The sequence below is a fragment of the Glycine soja genome, chromosome 8, assembly GCF_004193775.1.
Source record: "Glycine soja cultivar W05 chromosome 8, ASM419377v2, whole genome shotgun sequence".
In the NCBI taxonomy this organism is placed as follows: domain Eukaryota; kingdom Viridiplantae; phylum Streptophyta; class Magnoliopsida; order Fabales; family Fabaceae; genus Glycine; species Glycine soja.
Window position 1 is genome coordinate 33,328,786 of NC_041009.1, and position 27,381 is coordinate 33,356,166.

Genomic DNA, 27,381 nt, shown 5'->3' on the forward strand with positions numbered 1-27,381 from the left:
TGTTTATTAACCACACACACACACACACACACACACACACACACACATATATATATATATTCTTCACAAACTCATGACAGGCATGCTCCTGCAGTCTGCCACTGCAAGAAAGAAACCGAGAATTCCTTGTTGTATGCCTTCACTTATGCCGTAATTGCTCTCGGTCAGGTTAAACTCCATCAAAAAATAACTTTGTTTCTAAGTAACCATATGTTCCAAATAAATGCGGTCCATCCTACATGCCACCATGAATTGGCATTGGTGCTTGTGCCCTTAGTTCCCCTAATGATATGGCTAAAACAGTCATTTCCTTATTCACTTGTTTCTCAAACTAAAAAACATATAGCATTATAAATGTAAATATACAAATTATAATGAATACTACAACAAAGAATTTGTCTCTGCATTTTACACATATTTGTCAATTACTTTTTCTGTCTTGTTGAATTTTATTTCCATCTCTTTAATTTCAAGTGTACCTATGCGTGTGTGTGCTCATAGCTAGTGTACAATTGTATATTACAAAATGGTGGTCCAGTGCTCAATGCTTCCAAGTTCCACCATTGTGCGGTTTGAGGAGGTTCCTCTCAAACTTACCCATGTGAGCAGACTTTGGTTGTTAAAAGTTGGAATTAGTACTAGTATGTCATTTTGTGTAGATATTTCTTGGACAGTCTAAATATGAAATTATTTTGCCTTCACTCTCTAGTCACCTTCAATGGCACAACAGCTAAAAGAGCCTTTATCAAAATTCTATCTATATATAGATATATGACAACTGACTTTAAGTTAAGATGAGGAGTTATCATCTACAACTCCATAGAAGCATGCCTAATTATCAGAAGGCAATCATTCGTATTTTTACTTTTATAAAGTTTCTAATTATTTTTAATTCCTCTCTCACTTAAAAATCAATTAGTCATTATTTTTAATCAAATAAACTATCTCTCAATATATCAATACTCAACAATTTTAAAGCTAATTAGTCATTGGGGAGGCATTGATGGTGCCTATCTGCTGCTGCCTTCTTAAACTGTGCTCTACTCAACTAGGAATTCCTATTGGAGTTAATCCGAGAAGAATGGTGGTGTGGGAACCCATTATCAGAAAATTCGAGGCAAGACTCAATAAATGGAAACAGAGAAGCATTTCTATGGCTGGCAGAATTACTCTAATTAATGATGTCCTAACAGCGCTGCCTATGTTCTATTTGTCTTTTTTCAGGGCCCCTACAACAGTCATTAATAGGCTAACTACAATTCAAAGGAAATTTCTCTGGGGTGGCAGCTGTGAAGGGAAGAAGATAGCTTGGATAGCTTGGAGTAAAGTTTGTGCCTCTAGAGCTATGGGAGGCTTGGGAATTACAAACATTAAGGCACTTAATAATGCTCTGTTAATTAAATGGAAATGGCTGATGTTTCACCAATCAGACCAGCATTGGAGTAGAATCCTATTTTCTAAGTACAAGGGATGGAGAGGCTTAGACCAGAGGCAATCAAAGAAATATTTCTCCCAATGGTGGTCTGACTTAAGGCTTGTTAATTAGCACCCGGACATGGAGGATGTCTCCAAGCAGTTCTCTTGGAAGGTGGGTAGGGGAGACCAAGCTCTTTTTTGGGAACATTCTTGGGTTGACGGCTGGGTACCTCTCAAAGACCAATTTCCAGAACTTTACCAAATTTCTTCCCAAAGATTACACATTGTGGAAGACATGGGGTACTTCTCTGATCATGGGCGGGAATGGAATTTCTCTTGGAGACGTAATTTGTTTGACAGTGAGATGGTGGTAGCTTCAACTTTTTTAGACAATATTGCAGCTATCACAATTCATGGCAATCTGAAAGACACCTGGCTGTGGGGGGCTGAACCTAATGGGATCTTTACCAAATCAGCCTACGTAAAACCTTATTAAAGCTGAGCAGCTCCTTGAAGTTTCGGGCTTTCATCAGCTTTGGGATCTGAAAGTCCCTCCTAAAGTCCTATCTTTTGCTTGGAGGCTGCTTTGGGATAGACTCCCTACTAAGGATAATCTGTCTAGGAGACAAATTCAGCTTGATAATGACCTATGTCCTCTCTGTCAAACTCAACCAGAAATTGCCTCTTATTTGTAAGAAAAATAAGTTCAGAATACAACTTTCCAAGAAAATTTCAATTCATTCTCAGTCATTCTATCAAACAGTTCATGGACAATTTTTAATTTGGTATATTTAACGCATGTATGAACCACTGAAGCCATCACAATGAAATCAAAAGACATTAATTTATGCTTGTACACAAAACCTTTCACATGGTTCCCAAATTGAATACAACATTTGTCCCCGGAACCTTACTATACAAATCAAGAAAATGAAGAAATTAACAATGCTATAAAGCCGATCAATGAACAAGGGGAAATTCCACCCAATTGCAAATTTTTCTATTATCTCCATTTCAATTAAAATACAACATCCATAATCAACTTAAACCAGTAGAAAAAGAAAATTTCACTGCAACAATAAAGAAATTCTGGCCAATAAAACCCAAATCTGTAAAGAAAAAAACTTGAATCTATGAATGTCCATCACCTCTCTGTCACAAAATCTCAGATCTAACAAAACAAAGCTGAATCTGCCTCTCATCTGTTTTTCTTGTGCCATAAAGTTATGCCTCTGTGGTGGGAATTTAATTCGTGGGTTAAGGAAGATAGAGTATGCCAAAACAAAGCTGAATCTGCCTCTCATTGATTTTGGTGTTGCTGATTGACTCTTCCTATTTCTGTTACAGGCTCAAGGGAGATGATCTAGTTCTCATTTTTGTTCTTCTTAATCATTTTCTGATGTCTTTTTTTTTCTGTGATTTGATTGATGGTTGGCAGTCTATGGTTAATGTAACTTGTGCAGGTTTTGAAGCATATGCTAGGAAGGAGCATTCAGAACTTTATTTGTGTTGCATTACTAAATTAATTCTTATGATATAAAATTGTTGTATGTTTGAACATCAATTATTGATAAATATCTTCTCTTCTTGAATGAATGCAGGCATTGCAACTTCTGCTCGAGTTTTTCTTTGGTGAAGTTTGGAGAAGCCAACAGTTATGAGACTATAAAGAGTTTAAAGGCTAAGTAAGAAATCCTAACACTACAGGGTGTCAAGAATTGAGGCAAGAACATTTATGATATTGTACAGATACGGTAGAGACACACTATTCAAAGATGAAAAAGTAGGTATGCCTAATCTTAATTATTAATATACTTTGGAATTGTGGTTGATTTCCATTATGTGATTTATTTACTTGTGTTAGTAGATGTGAGGTGACAAGGGAAAATAATGGGGGGCTTTATAAGGAAAGGATACTTATCAGCAGCAACATCAATCTTTCAAACTTGCATAGTGCTCCTCTTTGTATTCAACGATTGAAAATAATGAATGACCTGGGATTGAAAATGAATTCTCTCCTAAATGCCATGTTACTGTTTGCCGCTAAATTTTGTAATTGTAATATGTTCTTGGTAGATGTAATTATTCTTTTATCGATTTATAGGCTGATGAAGGTTTTTATTATGATATTTGTTAAGCTAGAGGTTTGTAATGTTGCTTTCATTTTCTAAGTACAATTTTGTTATTTTAAATAAGAGCCTTATTTGGAGCTATAGGCCAACCTGAGGACTGGTGCGTCTCTGCTGTTGCCTACCTTAATTGTGCTCTGCTCCAGCTTCCTTTTTGCTACTTAGGTATTCTAATTGGTGTCAATCCGAGAAGAAGGGTGGTCTGGGAACCGATTATAAGGAAGTTTGAGGCTAAACTGAGCAAATGGAATCAGAGAAACATCTCTATGGCTGGTATAATAAGAAACTGAACTTGAATTTTTTTGTCAACGCGCAAGTGAACTTAAATCAACTGGGTGAACTTATTGTGGGCACTAATTATTAAATTAGTAATTTTGATTTACTGACTTATAACAATCTGATTTTGCAATTTATCATACTAAACAATTATGAAGATCTTAGTTTTTTTGTTATATGACTTTCTCCACCATTGGTAGTGGTTCCCTACCAACTTTATTCCAACCCTTTCTCGTTACCTTAATTTTCAGGCCCACATTCACCGTGCCACACTGTTTCCTTATCTCAAATTCAACTACTAGTAATTGCTTATACATATTAAAACCTCTGAATTGTAACCTGTGAGGCTCAATTTCATTGGCAAGAGACATAGAGAATTTTCCTCAAAGCATAGCCTAGAGAACTCAAAGTTTCTCGCCAATGTTGTCAAAATCACACTCCAACACACAGGATCATACGATCCAACTCTTTTTTGCCTCCCCTTCAAGCCATGCACCTAGGAGAATGCAATGGATTTCAAAAACAAGTGCTGGTGCATCCACGTGACCATGAAGATGACACACCTCTAGCGGGGAAGAGGGATGTATATCAGAAGCAAGGGGGAGCTGATGTGGCAATAAAAAAGGGGAAAACAAAGAGAAACATCCCAATGTGCAATATGGGCTTCAATTGGGCCTTACAAGCCACTCATTTTATGAGTCTGAAACAAACTCGGGCCACACTCCACTAAACCATGTGGAAAAGGTTAATACATGGCAAGTTTACTCCCGAGGGAGCTGGTCAAAAACAAAAAACTGCTTGGGTGCAATCCAAAAGAGAGATAATTATGTTGTAGACATTGATAAATACTCACATAGCAGAGATACAACACATATTACTGACATAATTTCTAGTGGGGATGACACGGATAAGGAGATAAATGCAGTCCCAGAAATTATTTCAGCACATCATAAACAGGCAGCCAAGATGTGGTCCATGATCAAACAGTTGGGGGTAACAGTGGAGAATGAAAAAGAAGACCAGGAGACTAGAGTCATACAACAAATTAGATGCATGGAGGACAGAGATAGTAGAGAGGCTGAAAGGTTGGGAGTCTTGACAAATAACCCATGAATATAGTGTCTTATAATGTTAGAGGACTGGGGAGGGGGGTGAAATGGGCAGCAGTGAGGAGGGTGATAAAGAAGGAAAATGTTGATTTTATTTGTCTTCAAGAAACAAAGAAAGAGAGCATTGATAAAGGCATGTGTCAGGCTATTTGGGGGAGTGCTGATGTTTCCTGGGAATTGCAACCTGCTACTAACTCAGCAGGTGGCATTCGTTGCATGTGGAACAACAATGCATTTAAATTACAGAACAAGGTTATTGGTAATGGCTTCATTTTTCTAGAAGGGGAGTGGACCAAAGAGGCACAACAAGTGAAAATTATTTCCATTTATTCACCATGTGATATGCACAACAAAAGAATCCTATGGGAGTCAGTGAGGCAGCTGAAAGAATCATCCCAAAGGGGGTTGTGGTGCGTGTTAGGTGATTTGAACAGCATAAGAGCACCAGCAAAGAGAATTGGCACTAGTGACAGGGGATCAGGGGTCAGCAACATTAAAGAATTCAATGACTGGATTGATGATTTGGAGGTTCTGGAGATACCTTGCCTAGGTAAACAATTCATCTGGTTTAGGCCAAATGGGGAGTCCAAAAGCAGACTAGACAGATTCTTAGTCTCCCCTAAATGGCTGGATAAATGGGTTGGAAGTTTGCAGCTTACCTTACTGTCGCAACGTGCCCTATTGCGGGCGAGCAAGGGCGAGGCTCATGGGTGCGCTTTCGAAAGGAGGAAAGATGCGCGGAGTCGCCACCAACGTTTATTTGTGGGAAACGTCGTAAAAACCGAAGGAAACCGGTCAAAAATGAAATTTCTAAGTTCGGGAGTTGTATTTACGCTTGAGGAAGGTATTAACACCTCTCACGTTTGTCTCAAAGGACAACAGCCTTTAATCGAATGTGCAAACATGACTTTGATTTTTATGTTCCCTTTTATGTCCTTATATCCTTTATATTTTTTTCTCTTTTTGTGGTCGACAAGGGTGTTTCCCTTTGCTCCTACGTATTCCTCAATTGTGATGAGGAAATCAGACCTACGTAGTTCTTTACTATGCGTGAATCAAGTGATTCTTTTTTTTTTTACTTGAAAGGTGATCATTTTAAGGCGTTGGACCTTGAAAATGATCCATTTTACTTAGTAAGAAACAGAAATGATAAACTTTCAAAATCCTATTTTTTGTGCACGAGCTTGACTAGGCGAGTCGATTTTAGCCTTAGTTTCACTTTAGTTATTTAGTCAATTCAATTAAGAATGAGAAATCCCAAAGAGAAAACGTCCGATTGATTTTTTGCTTTAAGAGGTATTTTTTTTATTATTATATTATTATTTACCTCTTTTTTTTATTTCCAACGTGGTTGCGGCACGACCGATCGGTCGGAATTCATTTCAACCAAAATTAACGGATGATACAATTCAAACGATCGGTGGAAATTTATTTTATTTTTAGATTAAGCGAGAAATGACTTAAATAAATGGCTTAAGCACGTCAAAAGGGGGTATAAAAAGTAAATGAAAACGAGAATAAAAATACATGAAACCAAATATGGACCACCACGGGTACATAGAATGAATTAAAAAGCTTGAAGACTGAAGAACGATGAAGAACGAATGAAGAACGTCGAAGAACGGTCGAAAACCTTCGCGAAATCACTCACGGAAACGTTACGGAAGCGCCTCGGCTTGGATTTTCTTCACGGAACTAATTTTCCTCAGCTATTTCGAGAGAGAGAGAGAAATGCCTAAGGGGCTGAACCCTTTTCTACTTCACTTCTCCCCTTATTTATAGAAAATTGGGGGAGAAGCTTGCCACCCAGCTTGCCCAGGCGAGCAAGGTTGCTTCCTCCAGAAGCAACAACCTTCTGGAGGAATCTTCTGGAGGGCCCAAGTGGGCCTGGTTGCTATTTGCACCCCCATTTTTACTAAATACACCCCTGCCCTTTTTTGGTGATTCTTTTTTCGTAAAGTTACGGAAACTTACGAATTTCGTAACGATACTTATTTTCTTTCCGTAATGTTACAGAACCTTGCGGATTACATAATCATCCCCTTTTTGACTTACGGAATGTTACGGAACCTCACTATTTGTGCAACGATGCTTCCTTTTGATTTCCGGTGTGTCACGGAACCTTACGGATTGCGCATCAATATTTTCTTTTGATTTCCGGCACGTCACGAAATTTCACAAATTGCCTAATGATGGGTGCCAAGCACCTCAAAATGACCAAACACAAGTTGCATGCCACCAAGCAAAGGTCCTCGGGCGAAATTAGGGTATGACAGTTGCCCCTCTTTACTTGTCTTTTATTGGAGATAAAAGGGAAGTAAAGATAAGACACTAATTTCGTTCCTCTCGGTTGACGAGAGTCGCGGGTGACCATAAAATCTCCGCGTGCAAATGACTTGTTGTTCCCGGGGGAACAAAGGGTGTAGAAGACGATGTCAGTCTCTGCATGCTATCAAGCGTTCTGTCCTACAGATAGCAAAAGAATGTTTATACGGATAATCACTCGGGTATTTCCGCCCGTCAGCGTGACTCAAAAGTCAGTATGACAGATCTTGTGAGCGCGGAAGATGACATAAATCGCCACGTGTCAACGGGCTTGTCGGCCGCGATTGACGAAGGGCGCAGAAGACGACGTTAGTCTCTGCATGCTATCAGGCTTTTCGTCTTACAGATAGCAAAAAAGAATGTTTATACGGATAACCACTCGGGTATTTCCGCCCGTCAGCGTTACTCAAAAGTCAGTATGACAGATCTTGTGAGCGCGGAAGATGACATAAATCGCCGCGTGTCAACGGGCTTGTCGGCCGTGATTGACGAAGGGCGCAGAAGACGACGTTAGTCTCTGCATGCTATCAGGCTTTTCGTCTTACAGATAGCAAAAAAGAATGTTTATACGGATAACCACTCGGGTATTTCCGCCCGTCTGCGTGACTCAAAAGTCAGTATGACAGATCTTGTGAGCGCGGAAGATGACGTAAATCGCCACGTGTCAACGGGCTTGTCGGCCGCGATTGACGAAGGGCGCAGAAGACGACGTTAGTCTCTGCGTGCTATCAGGCTTTTCGTCTTACAGATAGCAAAAAAGAATGTTTATACGGATAACCACTCGGGTATTTCCGCCCGTCTGCGTGACTCAAAAGTCAGTATGACAGATCTTGTGAGCGCGGAAGATGACGTAAATCTCCGCGTGTCAACGGGCTTGTCGGCCGCGATTAACGAAGGGCGCAGAAGACGACGTTAGTCTCTGCGTGCTATCAGGCTTTTAGTCTTACAGACAACAAAAAGTTTTCAAAGTGCGGACAACCACTTGGGTATCTCCGCATGTCACGTGACTCCAGTGTCAGCATGACAGAACTTGTGAAGGCGGCCGACAAAAGCGAGGCTCTTGCTCCTACGTATCCTCCAATGAGGAACTCAGACCTACGTAGTTCTTGATAACTTGTGAGACTTGAAAAAGTCTCCACCGGAAGATGCTGACATCTCCGGAAAGGGCGCAGATGACCACATTGGCCTCTGCTCGTCAATCACACTTGGGGTCACTGAATGACGAGGTGCGGATAACCGTAAGGCGTCTCTGCAGGCTACCAGCTCTTGGGTCATGGTAACAAAAAGCGGTGTGGTCGACAAAAGCAGGGCTTTTGCTCCTACGTATCCTCAAATGAGGAACTCAGACCTACGTAGTTCTGGATAACTTGTGAGACTTGAAAAAGTCTCGGTGTTTTCTCCACTAAAATGCAAACATGCTTTAGCAAAGAGACAAATATTCCAACTGATTAGGGCAGCATATGCCTTTTTGAGTGAAAAAAAAATGCGTCTACCGGGGAAGGAGAGTATGCTGATGAAATTTTCTCATAACCATAAATGAGATTTTGGATGTTTAGCATTTCGTTTCTAAATGACCATTTAGAGGAAACACTGGGTTCAACAAAAATAGAAGAAATCCACTCAAAGTGTATCAATCTCGCACAGGTAAGTGTTTTATCCTAATTCCGAACCATAGATATGTCATGACTTGATTTTACAAATCATTTCCTATCAAATCAAAGATTACATGCGCGATCATGGATCAATAGGACTTCCCTTGGAAACGGGTTCTTTTGGTGGTTTTTTTTGGCTTTTGACCTCTTCTTTTTTTTTTGGCCCTTTTTCTGGCTTTTTTCCTTTTCTGTTTTGGTTTAGTGCGGGGCAAAAAAGTCGCTAGCACACAATATCTTGGTTGGCAATTAAATGGAGAAGACCACTTTAGGTCATGGTTTCCTTTCCTTCTTTTCGTTCATTTGGTGACAATTATGTATTGTTCAGATATTGTCCGGTCCAAAGACCTTTCTGCACATTTCTTCTATTTTCTTTCGATCCTTGATCAGGAGCTTTCTTTCCTTCTTCTTCTTCTTTTTTTTTTTTTACTTTCTCCCATTCTTTGATTGGGAATTTTCTTTCTTTTCTTTTTGCTTTCTCTTTGATTGGAAATCTTCCTTCTTTTCTTTTTGCTTTCTCTTTGATTGGATATCTTCCTTCTTTTCTTTTTGCTTTCGAGGGTAAGGATTATGGTGAGTCAGGATTTTGGCTCACGGTTTGTAGAATGGCTAGACATGATACATGTCAGGGTTTGGTTTGGTTCAAGGATAAAAAGGGATGCCCCACATTATTTCCATGACACAAATGCAAAAATGATGATTTGGAAACTTTATGCAAAACTGGTCATGCATGCACCTATGCGGACACTCAAGCGTCAAATTTTTATGGTCATGTGATGCTAGGGCTCAGGATTCATTTCCTCTATTTTATTCAACCCAATGTTTCCAAAAGATGTTCTTTTATCCATTTGTGCATTCATCCGAGTCTATTTGGGCGTCCGGGAAAATTTTCACAGCGTTCACCCTTCAGGTGTACACCCATTTTTTTTCAAAACTAGCTATGATCGGCGAATTTTCCTTTCAAACAAAAGTCGGAAATCATCTCTTTCAAAAACATGTTGGTTCTTTATCTTCTATTTTCCTTCTTTTTCTCCTTACTTGCTCTCCTCCTTTTTTTTTTATCATGATTTTTGTTTGTTTTATTTTTTAGGACGATGTTCCTAAACGAAGAACTCTACACGGTTCCAGAATTTCAAATAAACATCATCGATAATAATGATATAAGCACTAACGCAACAATCCAAACAAAAATGTATGCGCTGTACAAAAGACAATCGAAACAACAAAAACAAACATTAGTCTCTCAAGTCAAAAAATAAAATAACATAAAAATGATAAAAGAAATATGAAAGAAAACATGAATCTGGGGATCTCCCAGTCATGTAGCTCCACTTCCTCCCAAGAAGTCGAGCAAATCGGCCATCTCCTCGTCCTCGTGGGCCTCCTCTCCACCGTCGGGAGCCTCTGGGGGTGTCTCTCCTGCTTAGGCCTCGGGCCAATCCCCGGGCCATGCGACCTCTGCCCTGAACTGGTCTGGAGTAGGGCATGAAAAAGAAGCGAAGCCCTGACTCTGCATGCTGAGGCTCAGCTGGTAAAGACAATCATGGGTCTGTACATGTGCCCGGTGGTTGGCCGCCTGCTGGCGAACCAAATGCCGTAAATACTGCTCCATGTCAAACAACCCAGCCTGATGAGGTGGTGGTGGCGCGCCTGCGGCCTATGGAGCATCACCCTGAGCCTGTCTCTGGGTGCAGTACTTCTCAATAAAAGCCCGGGTGATGGGCAGCCGAATCACCTTAGTAGGTGCAACGGAGACTCCGAACGACTGGCAGAGTCCTGTGATCAGTGCGGGAAATCCCAGGGCCCTGTTGGACTTATGTGGGTCCAAAGGGTGCCTGGTCGGCGCCATACCTGCAAATAGATAAATGGCATCAGCAATCAACTGAGCCACGTGAATACTTATCCGTGTTAGGATGGCGTACACCAGCTGACACTTCGGCAAAGGGAGGTCGAAATTATGATCGCTGGGCAGGATGTTGCTGAGCAGCAATGTCATCCATATTTGGGTCAGGGTGGTCATGTTGGTGCGCATAATTCGCACTCGCCTCCCTACAGCAGTCCGGGCAAAATCCTGCCCCGGTATACACAGCAACTGGGCGATGGCCTCCTCATCAAAACCATCGGACCGGTTCCTCCTCTGGCCATACTCGCACTCCTGGCCCTCTTCCAGCACTAAAGGATATCCTAGGAACTGGCTGATAGCATCCGCATCGAACGGGATCCACTGACCCCTCACCCAGGATCTCATATCTCGCACGCCCTCCTCCGTAGGCCAAGCATTGGCATAAAATTCGAGGACTATGTCTGGGTCGAACTTGGCCATGGGGGTAACCAGTGATGCCCACCGCCGGCGAACTATCTCCCCCTGGAAATCGGCATACTCATCGTCCCTGAGCTGGACGCGTCGCTCCCGAAGAAATGACCACCCTTTGATGGCCTCGAAGCACTGCTGGTGTTCAGCGCTCCTAAAGCGGTGGCTGTCATACCCGGGAGCGGAACTAGTTCCTTCGGCCGCTTTATCCTTCCTGGACCTCTTTGAGGCAAGCTTCCTCAGGGCCATTTCCTGCAAAGGCAAACATTTGGAAAGTTAGTTTTACCAAGAAATGCTATTCTTAAAACAAAAATGGCATACAACCTCCTCCAATAAACACAAACATCAATGTAAATTTAGAGCAAACTCATGCACATACTTCCTTACGAACATTCACACACACAAGATATTCTTCTAACTAAGAAAAATGCACCCAGGCACAATCAAGGCACCTTCGTTACCTAGATCACTTATATATACTTCCAAGGTGTATTTGCTACCTACATCACATGCATTTCCTTTGCTAAATTTACATACATGCATACTCAAAGCACTTTGGCTACCAAAAATTGCATACGTGCACATTCTGGTATTTCTAATACCTATACATACACAAACTTCGTGATGAATCTTGGCTACCTACACAATAAGGTGCTACATTTCATGCTTTATTCAAGTGTTTTTTGCTACCTAAAGCCGCATGCAAATTCAAGTATATTTTCTTTTGCTGACTAAAATTGCATTCAAATTAAAAAGTATCTTTGTAAGGTATTTTCTTTACATAACATGCAACATATATATATATATTGTGAGACATTTTGACTACCAAAAATTCTATGTACATACATCCAAGTATTTTGCTACCATACCCAAAGTGTAAATTGCCAAAGGTATTTTGCTACTTATTCTACACCTACACATTTATGATGAACAAAATCCCTAAACATCTAGGCGTAGGGAAACTATTGTAGCGTGGCTCATAGCTGATTGCTGGCCAAAAAGGGTAGCTTCACCCAATATGCACCCACTCTTGTGTTCTCTTGCATAAAAACTTTGGTTCCTAGGCCTAGGATATATGTGGGGCAATTACTCTAGCCCTTACGAAACTGAATACATGTCCCAAAAAAAAGAAAACATGTGCAAACCAAATTGTCCCATAGGTTGTTTCCTACGAAAATCACGCGCTAATGCCGTTGAGGCATTTCACCGAACACTTGGTGGGCGCGCGTTTAGGCATCAATAGCAAGAGAACGGGGACAATGTGGCATGCCCCATTACTTCAAAATACATTATAGGCCTAGGGCCATCTCATACAAACCCCCAATTCAACCCAACCAAACAAGAAAACAAACCAAAATTGCCCCACATATTTGAGCACATCCCCACAATTTAGAGCACCACAAGGAGATCAAAATACACCAATGAAAAGCTAGAAAGCTTAAGGATGGAATATTTACTTGTTGGTGATGAATAAAAGCGCAAAACGGAATCGAAAAATGCGAAAAGTAGTGATCCTAGGGCTGCAAACTCGTAAATTCCGTGGGTATGACTTTTGAATGGGGGGAAAAGAAGTTTTTGAATGCAAAAACGTCCCCCTTTCTTCATTTTTTATATTTTGGTGCAGGGGTTGCTCGCCCAGGCGAGCTAACCTGCACTTTTTTTTTTAGGGGAAACATAACCATGGCCCCCCTCTCTTTACAGGTTAACGTTTGCCTACTCGAACTTACTTAAGTTAGAATTAGGCATCGTTTTACTTATTTAAAACAAAAAATAGTAATAATCACTGTGAATTCAAAGGATACTGGGCTGCCTTGCAGCGACGTTCTCTGCTTGTCCAGCGCCAGGAAGAAACGACGATCGGTCAGTCATGACCCTATCCTCCATTTGCGTCCGTTCCTAAGTACCTACAAGTAGGAAACAAACAATGTGCGGCCAATCGTGACCGGGTTATTGTCTTACCTTGATTGGTTTTCTGCTACTTTAACTTTGTCTCTACCCCAAAAGGTAGCTCGAGATGATCCTGCCCCTGTATTACCACAACAATATGCATGCGTATGCGTATGCATGAATGTTTTCAAACGCAGCAAATTTTAGTGAAAGTTGGTTTAGGTTCAATTTTAATTAAGCGCTTGGGGCATCCCATGAATTGAGCGGAAGGGCTCAGGTGATCACAAATTAACGCAAAGTTTAAAACCAACGTGAGGACTAAAGCCTCGAACCCACGTTTACTTCTTTGAAAGATTGTAACGAGAGATACAGTAGACGGGGAATCCCTGGGGGAAACCCAGAAAACACATAAAGATAAAGAACATGCAGCGACATCTTTAATTGCCCCAGATTCTAAGCATAATATCGCTTGACGACATCAGAGTTCACGGGTGAAGGTAGCTCTTCGCCATCCATGTTGGTAAGCACCAGGGCTCCTCCGGAAAAAGCCCTCTTCACAACAAAAGGCCCTTCGTAGTTTGGGGCCCATTTTCCTCGATTGTCCTTGACAGTATGGGACATTTTCTTTAACACAAGGTCTCCCTCATGGAACTTGCGCAAGCGTACCTTCTTGTCGAATGCATTCTTCATTCTTTGCTGGTACAAGCGCCCATGACTCATGGCCGTTAAGCGCTTTCCTTCAATGAGGTTGAGCTGGTCATAGCGCGTTTGAGCCCACTCTGATTCCTTTAATCCGGATTCCGCCAAGATCCTTAATGACGGGACTTCTACCTCAAACGGTAGCACAACCTCCATTCCATATACCAATGAGAACGGCGTTGCCCCAGTTGACGTTCGTACTGAAGTTCGGTAACCGTGTAACGCGAATGGGAGCATCTCGTGCCAATCTTTGTACGACACGGTCATCTTTTGGATAATCTTTTTGATATTTTTATTGGCCGCTTACACGGCTCCATTCATCTTTGGCCGGTAGGGCGTGGAATTGTGATGCTGGATTTTAAACTCCTCGCACATTTCCCCCATCATCTTGTTATTCAGGTTGGTGCCATTGTCCGTGATAATCTTCCTTGGCAAACCATATCGGCAGATGATCTCTCTCTTAATGAACCTGACCACTACACCCCTCGTGACATTGGTGTAGGAAGCCACCTCGACCCACTTGGTGAAATAATCTATCGCTACGAGGATGAAGTGATGACCATTCGAGGCCTTGGGCTCAATGGCCCCGATGACATCTATTCCCCACATGGAGAAAGGCCAAGGGGCAGACATGACATTCAGAGGATGCGGTGGGGCATTGACATTGTCTGCGAATGCTTGACATTTGTGGCATTTCCTTACGTGGACACAATAATCACTTTCCATGGTAAGCCAGTAATAACCTGCCCTTAGGATCTTTCTGGCCATAGCATGCCCGTTGGCGTGCGTTCCAAACGAGCCCTCATGGACTTCCTCGATCATGTGGTTTGCCTCTTTGGCATCCACGCACCGCAGGAGTGTCATGTCATGGTTTCTCTTATATAGTATGCTTCCGCTCATGAAGAAACCGGCCGCCAATCTTCTCAATGTCCTTTTATCATTGTCGGCAATCTCTGGTGGGTATTCTTTGCTTACATCATATTGCTTGATGTCGAAATACCAAGGCTTACCGTCTCGTTCCTCTTCTACTTGGCAACAATGCGCGGGTTTGCCACGACACCAAAATTCAATGTATGGTAGGTCCCCGTGCGGCGTTAGCTGGAACATGGACGCCAAAGTAGCAAGCGCATCCGCCATTTGATTTTCCTCACGGGGAACATGATGGAAGGAGATCTCATCAAAGGTCTTAGCCAATTCCTTGATATAGGCTTTGTAGGGTATCAGCTTGGGATCTCTAGTTTCCCATTCCCCTCTCAGCTGATGGATTACCAACGCTGAGTCGCCGTACACCTTGAGTAGTTTGACATTGGAGTCAATCGCTGCCTGGACGGCCAGGACACATGCTTCATATTCGGCCATGTTGTTGGTGTAGTCGAATCCTAACCTGGCTGTGAAAGGTATGCATTGATTGTCCGGAGAGACCAATACTGCTCCAACGCCATGGCCTAGAACATTCGACGCTCCGTCAAACCATACGGTCCATTTGTCCCGATCTTCGTCCAATTTTTCCTCAAACAAGGCCATGATGTCCTCATCCGGGAATTCGGGATGCATGGGCTGATAGTCGTTAAGAGGCTGCTGAGCCAAATAATCTGCCAAGGCGCTTCCTTTTATCGCCTTTTGGGTGACGTAAACTATATCAAACTCGGATAGCAGGACTTGCCACCGGGCGATTCGTCCTGTGAGAGCTGGCTTTTCAAAGATGTACTTGACCGGGTCCATCTTGGATATCAACCAGGTAGTATGGCTCAGCATGTACTGCCTTAGGCGATGGGATGCCCATACTAAAGCACAACACGTTCTTTCGAGCAAAGAGTAATTCATTTCACAGGCCGTGAACATCTTACTCAGGTAATAGACAACGCGTTCTTTCTTTCCGGATTCGCCATGTTGCCCCAGCATACACCCCATTGACTCGTCCAAGATTGTCATGTACAAGATGAAAGACCTTCCAAGTACTGGTGGCATAAGCACAGGGGGATTCATGAGGCACTTCTTAATCCTTCCGAAAGCCTCTTGGCAACCCTCATTCCAGCGGTCAGTTTGGTTTTTGCGTAAGAGTTTGAACAGCGGCTCACAAATGGCGGTGAGATGCGATATGAATCTGGCAATATAATTCAAGCGTCCCAGGAAACCTCGGACTTGCCTCTCTGTACGGGATTCCGGCATCTCAAGGATAGCCTTTACCTTTTCGGGGTCTACCTCTATCCCTTTCTGGCTTACAATGAAACCAAGCAATTTCCCTGATTTGACCCCAAAGGTACACTTGGCGGGATTCAACCTTAATTGATATTTCTTAAGCCTTTCAAGCAACCTCCGCAGGTTGACAAGGTGTTCTTCCTCGGATTTAGATTTGGCAATTATGTCGTCCACGTAGACCTCGATCTCTTGGTGCATCATATCATGGAACAAAGCTACCATGGCCCGTTGATAAGTTGCCCCGGCATTCTTGAGTCCAAAGGACATCACCTTGTAACAGAATGTCCCCCACAGGGTGACGAAGGTAGTCTTTTCCATATCCTCTGGCGCCATCTTTATCTGATTGTAACCGGAGAAACCATCCATGAAGGAAAATAAAGCGAAATTGGTCGTATTATCTACGAGGATGTCGATGTGTGGTAAAGGAAAATTGTCCTTGGGACTGGCCCGATTCAGGTCCCGATAATCCACACACATTCGTACCTTCCCATCCTTCTTAGGGACCGGTACAATGTTGGTGACCCATTCTGGGTACCGAGCGACGGCCAGAAAACCAGCGTCAAATTGCTTCTTCACTTCTTCTTTTATCTTCAAAGATGTTTCGGGCTTCATCCTTCTTAGTTTCTGCTTTACCGGGGAACACTCAGGATTTAGAGGTAATCGGTGCTGTACAATGTCAGAACTCAAACCGGGCATATCTTGGTACGACCAAGCAAAGATGTCTTGGTAGTCTCTTAGCAGGGTTATTAATTCTTCACGGATAGGTGCGGTAATACCTGTGCCTATCTTTACTTCCCTTTTTCCACTGCTAATTCCCAAGTCTACTAGTTCTGTTTCTTCTTGATGAGGCCCCATTTCTTGGTCCTCATGGGCGACTATCCTTTCTAATTCTGGGGGAAGTCTCACATCCTCGTTCCCTTCGTCTTCCGTTTGATTCGTTTCTTGCTCGAAGTTGATAGGCGGGTCCTAGGTATTAGTACCTTTGAGGGACTCGTCATCGGATCTGCCGTTTTAAAAATAAAGAAGTAAACATGAAAATGGATGAGAATAGGTAGAGACGTAGGAACAGATGAAGAAAGATCCTTGTATTATAAATTCAAAAACAAAAGACACAAAGCCCTAACAAAAGAAAAACTCTAAAGCCTAGGCCCAACTATAGAGCTTTTAAAACCGTAAAGGTTTACATTATGCTCGTTGCGTAAATGCCGGGGCGTTCTTCCACTCGCCAATTTCCCAGCTGGAAATCAGGAGGGCATGGTCGTACCAAATCCAATGTACCCGGAACATCATCTTCGTATATCGCGACCACTTGACCTTCGTCCCCCAGACCCGCGCTTATAAAGCTCCTACTTATGTGGCAGGGTGGGCTTCCTTCACCTTCTTGTCTCAACCGCGAGCTTTGACTACCGCTCTTCCTTCCCGCGATGCTTCTCTTTATATCTGCCTGAGTGGGCTTATAGCCTAACCCATACTTCCCACGATTTCCTTTGGCATTTATCAGGCTAGTTATGCCACCGTTGTCTTTGCCTAAACCCATTCCGGGTTCGTAACCGTTCCCCAACATAACTCGGGCCATCATTACTGCTGCATCGAATAGGCAAGCTTGCCCAGAGAAGGAATCCACGTAGGAAATGCTTACCACCTCGAAAGACTGGAAAGCGGTTTCTAATGACTCCTCTGCGGCCTCCACATAAGGCATAGAGGATGGGCAGCTCACCAAGATGTCTTCCTCGCCTGATACGATGACCAGATGCCCTTCCACTACGAATTTCAACTTTTGGTGGAGTGTAGAGGGAACAACTCCCACTGAGTGGATCCACGGACGCCCCAACAGACAGCTGTAGGGGGGGTTAATATCCATTATTTGGAAGGTAACTTGGCATGTGTGAGGGCCTATTTGTACTGGGAGATCAATCTCTCCCCTAACCTCTCGGCGGGTGCCGTCGAAGGCATAAACCACCATTGAACTCGGCTTTAGGTGGGAGGCATTGAATGGTAATTTCTCCAAAGTGCTCTTAGGCATCACGTTTAAACTGGAACCATTATTGATGAGCACCTTGGCTATGATATGGTCCATACACTTGACTGATACGTGCAAAGCTTTGTTATGCCCTCTCCCCTCGGCGGGGATTTCTTCTTCGGCAAAGGCGAGATAGTTGTTGGCAGTGATATTATTGACAAGCCCTCCGAAACCTTCTACCGAGATGTCCTGGGCCACGTGGGCCTCGTTCAAAACCTTCACTAGCAGAGCCCGATGAGGCTCGGAGCTCATGAGTAACTCCAACAGTGAGACCCTGGCCGGGGTTTTGTTGAGCTGTTCGATAACCTTGAATTCGCTCTGCTGAATTATACGGAGGAACTCGCTGGCTTCCTCTAGTGACACCTCCTTTTTACCATCCTTTTTCTCCGGAAGACCTTTCGCCGGAATATCTTTATTCGAAGTGAGGGGTGCTTCGTCATCTTGTTCCTCCACCACTTTTGCTTTCCCCTTGACGTTCGCGGGTTGGACTGGTAGGTCCGGGGGTGCAAACACACGATCGCTACGGGTCACACCACTCAGTCCCGTGATATTTGTTACCTTAGCCGACAACGAGCTGACGTCGGTGGCTTCTTCTTCCTTCCCCCTCGAAGGTGTATATCTCCATGGGACTGCGTGGCTATTTTGGTATAGGAAAGGAACAAGTTTAGCTGCCAAGGGGTGTCCGGGCTTTTGCGAAGCTGTGCCCTTGGTGAAGTATATCACCAAGGGTTTGGGCTTCGCAACAGTGCTCCCATCCGTGGACTGCATGCATATGTGTTGCTCCTCTCTTCCTTCACTGCCAACTTCCAGTCGACCTTGATCTATCATCCGCTGTAACAATTCCTCTACTCCCAAACACGTTTCCATGTCATGCAGCTCTCCGAAATGCAGCAAACAGGAATCCTCCTTACGCCCACTATGGGGAATCACACCTCCCTTTTGTAGGGCCTCAAAGAAAACCTCCTAGGGGTTGCCACATCCCTTAAAGGTTTAGACCTGCGCGGCCTATCGGACTCAACGGCGTTAACCGCTCCCCCTCCATGATTGGCGAGCGGGTTGGTTTTCACATTGGGCCGATCCTCTTGGAAAGTCAGCCATCCCGCATCTATCAAATGTTGGACCTTGTGTTTGAAGGCAAAGCATTTTTCAATGGAATGCCCCGGGGCACCCCCATGGTACTTGCAAGTCGCGTTAGGGTCATACCACTTTGGGAAAGGGGGTTGGAAGACCTTTCCGGGAGTTACCACGGCCAATTGGTTGGCGATGAGGGACGGCAAGAGGTCTTCATACGTCATTGGGAGTGGGGTGAATTCTTGAAATGGCCTCGGATGGAAGTTCCTCATTGCGTTGGAATTGCCGGCCGGGCGAGTCGTGTTCGGAGTTGGAACTTGGGGAGCTTCCCTCTGGGTGGGTGCCTTAGGCTGCACAGGTGCTGAACTAGAGGCGTTCCCGGTGTGAGCCGAGAAGCTCGGGTGATGTTGCGCGTACTGATGGGTACCATGAGGTGGCTGCGGGGGTTTGACCCGCGCGGGCATTGAAGAGACAGCATGGGCATCTCCTTCCTTCCTTTTTGCCCCCGTTGTCCCGATTCTTTTGGCATTCACACTCATGGAGGAAACGTAATCGAACTTTCCTCTTTTCAATCCTACCTCGATTCTTTCCCCGGCGAACACTAGGTCCGCGAAGCTAGACGGCATGTAACCTACTAGCTTCTCATAGTAGAACACTGGCAAAGTGTCTACCATCATAGTGATCATCTCTCTCTCGACCATGGGAGGAGCCACTTGTGCTGCCAGGTCTCTCCACCGCTATGCGTATTCTTTAAAGGTTTCGCCCTCTTTCTTGAACATATTCTGCAGTTGGGTGCGATCGGGAGCCATATCGGAATTATACTGATATTGCCTTAGGAAGGCAGTAATCAGATCCTTCCAAGTACGGATACGGGAAGCTTCCAAATTAGTGTACCAAACTACTACGGCTCCGGCCAAGCTATCTTGGAAAAAGTGTATTAATAGCTTCTCATCCTTAGAGTGTGCGCCCATCTTGCGACAGTACATCTTGAGATGGTTCTTGGGACAAGTTGTCCCTTTATACTTGTCGAAGTCCGGTACTTTGAACTTTGGGGGGATAACAACATCGGGTACTAAGCAGAGATCCGTCATGTCTACGAACGGATAGTCACCAAATCCTTTTACGGCCCTCAATCTTTCCTCGAGGAGATCGAGTTTCCTCCTTTCTTCAGTTGTCGGGGGCGGTCCTTCCATGGACAAAACTATTGGTTGTGCTGTGAGGTTGGGTTGAGGCAACGCGTTGGGTGCCGGCCCTTCGGGGATCGGGGCATAGAACTTGACATCTCTTCGGGCATAGTCTTGAGGGTTTTCGTGGACCTCGTCGGGTTGTTGAGGAGGCTCCCCTTCAAGGACGAGGGAAGCAAAATGGCCCGCATCGTCTTGCAGGACGGGTGGTGAGTAGTTGGGCGGCAATCCATAAGGGTAAGCCGCTCGGTTGTATCCCAGATGAGGGTTGCCGTCATGCCCCAGCGTGTTCCTTCCCCGTCCCACTGTGTTTGAGGGAGGATGGCGTGCGGTAGCCAAGAGAGTTGGGTCTGCTTCGGCAGCCGAACTGACAGCGGTAGCGGTGGCCACGTTTTTCTCCATGAGCTGCCTCATTCCTAACATGGCCTCCATCATGGAAGCCATCTGTTCTTTCAGAGCCGACATGTCGGCTTTCATCTGTTCCTGTGTCTCCTCTTGATCACCCATCGTTCTAGATTTGGATCTGGTGCGATAGGGATGCCTTGTGGCGCGTTTAGTTATGGTGTTTTTCCCTAAAAAAACCAAACGTGAGGAGTGGGTAAAGAAAGAAAGAATGCATGCTAGAGATAAAATGCAGGAGTGATTTGATTCACACAAGCTTTTTTGGAGTAGAAACATGGGACCAACTCATTTTATTTCATAAAGTCGTATCTAATCAAGATCTGAGAGACCATACAAGTTTCCTAGCGGTTTCTAATTATATAGGCCATTAAGTCTATCATATGCTGACAATAGCCGAGAAGCCCATGAATTTCTTCGGGGGCGGAGTAGGTGTCCGCCATTGCCTTGGCTTTGGCTAACAATCGGGGAAGTTCTTGACTCCCGTTCAAGGTAAGAGCAAACCGATCCATCCACATGGTTGCCTCTTGGTGTAAAGAGTCGATCACCCTTCCTCTAGCCTCTTTTTCCGCGTATACTTGGGCATACTCGTCCGCGACCCTATGCTCGTGGGTCGTGGCTAGACTTAACTTTTCTTGGTACATGGCGATGATAGCTAGCATGTTGGTCTCCGTCTCGCATAAACGCTGAGACAAGCTCCTTTTGGACCTTGAACAGGCAACTAACTCCTCTTTCAAAACCATGCTATGTGCTCGCGACTGGTCCCTCTCTTCCCTTCGCAGCTTGAGTTCACTGTTGCTACCCCACAGAGCTCCGCAAAATTTGTTACGGCCATACTCTTCCTTGCGAGCCCTCTTGGTCTCTTGTTCAAGGGCTCTTGCGGTAGTTGCATTCTCTTCCCGTAATTTGGCACACTCCTTCCGGATGTGTGTAGCGGCTGACTTGAACTTCTCCTTGGCAAGTTTCGCTTTTCCTAACTCATTTTTGAGAGCTTGGACTTCTTCGTCTTCTTCCGGTGCTTCAAAACTGTCTTCGCAGACGACTTTTAACTTGGCGAGCCAATCTAAACCTCGTATATGAACTTTCAGCCATTCATGATAACCACCAATGATGCCATTACGAATGCCCCTAAGTTCTTGATCTTTCCTTAACGGGGTTTCCCATGCCTTATGGATTCTTTGTATAGCCTTGACATTTTGCATGCCGAAATCTCTCACAAGGAAAGGAGACATGCTTTCTTCCATCGGTGCTCCCCTCATGGGGTACCCTAGTTGTCTTATAGCGAGCACGGGATTGTAGTTGATACAACCCCTCGTTCCTATCAGCGGAATGTTTGGGTACCCTCCACATGAGAAAAGGACTCCCTCCTTTCCTTCCTTCCATCGGGGGAACCAACTGATTGTTCTACCTCCTATCCCGGCCAAGAGTTGGTCCCAATCTATTCCTCTCTTTTCAGCACGCGAGCGATGGCTTTGGAGCGGACATGGATGCCTCGTGTTTTGCTGGAACAGGTGTGAAACCAACCAAACACAGAGAGCGGGCAAGCAACAGATGATCCGTGCGCTACTCTTCTCGCACCTTCGGTCAAATATGTCAAATAAATCTGCCAAGACAGCTACCACCGGGCTTTCCTTGCTATGGTGGTATGCAAGGAAAGCGTCGATGGCGGCTAGGTCCACCAAACCATCCACGTTTGGAAAGAGGACGACCCCAAAGATTAGCAATGCTAACACATCCATAAACGGGACCCAATCTTCTTGATTTGCCATATCCCTCGCCTTGTCTTCTAGGTACTTCCGTGGTAGGCCCGCTATGCCGTTTCGAGTTTATTTCACGCGATCCAAACCTCTTGTTGAATCTTTGACCACGGTTGCAATTCTGCTCAAAGAGGGGAGACACCCGGAGAAAAGATATGGTTTTCTTCCCCCGAGAGGACATCCTAGAATCTCCTCAAATTCTTCAATGGTCGGTACCAATTGGAAGTCTCCAAACGTGAAGCATCTCAAAGGCTGGTCGTAGTATTGGGTGAGTGACGCAATGGCCTCTATGGATACCTCTGCTATGGTCAAATCTAAGATCTTTCCGTAAGTCTTGCATATGGAGAGGTTCCATCAACCGCCCTAATTCCTTGATGTAGGTGGTATCTAGGCCTTTAACCTTGACTTGGTAAAACCTCTTGCCGGTTTGATTTGTCCCCATGCTTACTAAAGTGAGACAAAAAGCTGGTGCAAATCAAAACTCCGATATCTCATGGGTGGAATGGATGAATGCATAAAGGAATGCGTATGACACAGATGTATTTTAGGAATGCGGGAGCCCGGGAAACTGTCTCCTTCTTAGACACAACGTCTAGGGGTAGCAAAGTGCCCCAACGTATGTATTTAAGACGGTGACCCGGACCCTCGGTTGATTTGTCTATAGAGGGGATCAAGACAGAACCCGTGTGCAATGCATATGCAAAAGGTGCAATACAGGAATGTACACAGTATGACAATACTTACTGAATATAAGAAAAAGGGTATATATGATACTTATGTATGGCAGTGTCAAAAAATGGCACGCAGCGTGTTTGCTCCGTGCCCCTATTTAAGGGACCTATAAGGGAGAGAGCTAACTAGGCTTTTAGTGATAACCCCCAAGGTAGTCATATCTCTCTTGATGGTTTCTAGAGGTATCATCCCCTTCGAAGAACATACAGCAGCAGTAGGGACTACTAGCAACAGTATGTTTTCAAAGAGAAAAACTCTAGATGAGGGTTCACTGTAATCAAGCAAGTTGGAGACCTAGCATGTCACAGATTCACCTCCACTCCTTATGTTCCCATGAACCCGGGTATAAGGCCCTTTTTCAACTCACAGTGTGTGCAAATAGTGTTGGTGTTTGTGTGCATCAAATGAATAAATATTTACCTCATGCATACATTTTAAAAATGCACTAAAAGCAACAAAGAGTTTATATACACAAGAACATAAGACAAATAAAGGGAAACCAACAAAGGAGAAAGTCATGATAAAACATTGCACAAGATTAAATGGCCTAACTCTCTAAAAAAAAAAAGTCCCCAGTGGAGTCGCCAACTGTCGCAACCTACCCTTCGGCGGCAGAGCGAGGGCGAGGCTCACGGGTGCGCTTTCCAAAGGAGGAAAGATGTGTGGAGTCGCCACCAACGTTTATTTGTGGGAAACGTCGGAAAAACCGAAGGAAACCGGTCAAAAATGAAATTTCTAAGTTCGGGAGTTGTATTTACGCTTGAGGAAGGTATTAGCACCTCTCACGTTTGTCTCAAAGGACAACAGCCTTTAATCGAATGTGCAAACATGACTTTGATTTTTATGTTCCCTTTTATGTCCTTATATCCTTTATATTTTTTTCTCTTTTTGTGGTCGACAAGGGTGTTCCCCTTTGCTCCTACGTATTCCTCAATTGTGATGAGGAAATCAGACCTACGTAGTTCTATCCTATGCGTCAATCAAGTGATTCTTTTTTTTTTACTTGAAAGGTGATCATTTTAAGGCGTTGGACCTTGAAAATGATCCATTTTACTTAGTAAGAAACATAAATGATAAACTTTCAAAATCCTATTTTTTGTGGACGAGCTTGACTAGGTGAGTCGATTTTAGCCTTAGTTTCACTTTAGTTATTTAGTCAATTCAATTAAGAATGAGAAACCCCAAAGAGAAAACGTCCGATTGATTTTTCGCTTTATTTTACTAAAAGGTATTTTTTTTATTATTATATTATTATTTACCTCTTTTTTTGATTTCCAACGTGGTTGCGGCACAACCGATCGGTCGGAATTCATTTCAACCAAAATTAACGGATGATACAATTCAAACGATCGGTGGAAATTTATTTTATTTTTAGATTAAGCGAGAAATGACTTAAATAAATGGCTTAAGCACGTCAAAAGGGGGTATAAAAAGTAAATGAAAACGAGAATAAAAATACATGAAACCAAATATGGACCACCACGGGTACATAGAATGAATTAAAAAGCTTGGTTTGAGGTACTTACCCGTTGAAGACTGAAGAACGATGAAGAACGAATGAAGAACGTCGAAGAACGGTCGAAAACCTTCGCGAAATCACTCACGGAAACGTTACGGAAGCGCCTCGGCTTGGATTTTCTTCACGGAACTAATTTTCCTCAGCTATTTCGAGAGAGAGAGAAGTGCCTAAGGGGCTGAACCCTTTTCTACTTCACTTCTCCCCCTATTTATAGAAAATTGGGGGAGAAGCTTGCCACCCAGCTCGCCCAGGCGAGCAAGGTTGCTTCCTCCAGAAGCAACAACCTTCTAGAGGAATCTTCTGGAGGGCCCAAGTGGGCCTGGTTGCTATTTGCACCCCTATTTTTACTAAATACACCCCCTGCCCTTTTTTGGTGATTCTTTTTTCGTAAAGTTACGGAAACTTACGAATTTCGTAACGATACTTGTTTTCTTTCCGTAATGTTACGGAACCTTGCGGATTACATAATCATCCCCTTTTTGACTTACGGAATGTTACGGAACCTCACTATTTGTGCAACGATGCTTCCTTTTGATTTTCGGTGTGTCACGGAACCTTACGGATTGTGCATCAATATTTTCTTTTGATTTCCGGCACGACACGGAATTTCACAAATTGTCTAATGATGGGTGCCAAGCACCTCAAAATGACCAAACACAAGTTGCATGCCACCAAGCAAAGGTCCCCGGACGAAATTAGGGTATGACACTTACCAAGGAACTTCTCATATCACTGTCCTATTCTCCTCAGAGCCAAGTATGTTGACTGGGGTCCTAAACCTTTTAGGATCTTAGACTGTTGGCTAACAGATAAATCATTCAAAGAAACTGTTCTTCAATGTTGAAAGTCAAAAGAAAAATTCATTATAATATGATTCAAAAGGTTAAAGATAAGGCTAAAGACATGGAACCAAGAGCAGTTTGGAGATACATTCAAAAAGGTCACAAAGCTGGAATCAGATTTAAATAAACTGGAGGAGAACTCAATGCATAGACAGTTAACGGAGCAAGAAAAATTGGAGAGGAAGCAGTTACAAGAATCTCTTTGGGTTGTTGCCCAAGCCCATGAATCCTTACTTAGGCAGAAATCCAGATCAAGATGGTTAAAAGAATGCGATTGTAACACACGTTTTTTCCACCTATTGATGAATGCTAACCAAAATAGAAATTCTATCAGGGGGTAATTCATTGATGGTTCATGGACTGACGACCCACACAAGGTGAAGGAAGAGGTGAAATCCTTTTTCTTCCATAGATTCCAAGAACCAATTGGTCAGCGACCCAAGATTGATGGAATCAAGTTTAAAACTGTTAATCAACAGCAGAATAACGAGCTTGTGGCACCTTTCATGGAAGAAGAAATTCAGAAGGCAATTTTTAAAGCTGCAGCGAAGTTTTTTATGGGGAGGAGGACTAGATCACAAAAGGATTGCATGGATTAAATGGAAATCGGTATGCTTACCAAAAGAAAAGGGTGGCTTGGGCATCAAGGATATTGAAACATTCAACCTCGCACTACTTGGAAAATGGAAGTGGTAATTAATGCAAGAAAATGGTGAGCTGTGGACCAGAGTTTTGAAATCGAAATATGGTGGATGAGGGAACCTTGAAGAAACAGGAAACTCAGCAAAGCAATCTGTTTGGTGGAGGGATCTAAAATACGCTTTTAATCAATCACAACAGGGAATGGTTATTCAAAATAACATGAGGTGGAAGGTGGAAGATGGAGAGAAAATTAGATTCTGGAAAGACAAGTGGATTAATCAACAAGAATCACTAGCAGAAAGGTACCCCAGGCTGTTTATCATATCCTCACAGCAGAATCACACCATTAGGTTTTAGGTTTTAAGATGACATATAGAGTTTTAGGTTTATCAAAGAATTTCCCATAACAAATCTAGGACTATATCCCAACAATGCAAATAGTGCAAGAGCAAGCAATCAATATACTTTAGCATCTCACACCCATACTCCATTTCAAGCATTATAGTTTTTCATATTTAGACATAACTTGGCTTAGGTTCTAGGCCAATATTGGACTTTATTTTAAACCAGCTTATTGGACTTTAAGAATACATCCCGCAACATCAAATGACTCAAATCCATTACTTCATAATACAAATACCCAAAGGAACTACAACACAACATATTTTAATTATTAGCAACAAGCATATTCTCATCTTGATAAGAAGCACAAATACAAATGCATATACTCACTGATTGTCAATTGTCGTCAGTGGCAGAGATATTCCTAATCAGCACTGATCACTTAGCAGCACACAGAACACAGGCAACAACGAACCTTGACAGTGACTAAAGAAGACGAAGAAATCACATGAGCAGCAAAGTAGACATGATATATACAAAGTTAAGAAATTGGTTTCGAAACATGACAACATAGACATACCTTCGATGGCTTCCCTGGGAGTCTTAAAGCCAACCATAATGGACTTCCAAAATCGATTCCCACCCTTTCCGGGACTCTTTCCTTTCCTAGTTTTCTTCGAGTTGCGAAAGTGAGAAAATGTTAAAACGAGGAACGCCTAATGTTAAAACTAAAGGACATACCTCAATCGATAAGTGGCAGACACGAACTCTACAATGTGGTTGCAGTCACGGAAGCGCAGCCCAGTTTGTGACAAAGACGAACTCAGGCAGAAGGAGAAAGAAGAAGAACGCCCTGGGAGTCTTAAGGCAAAC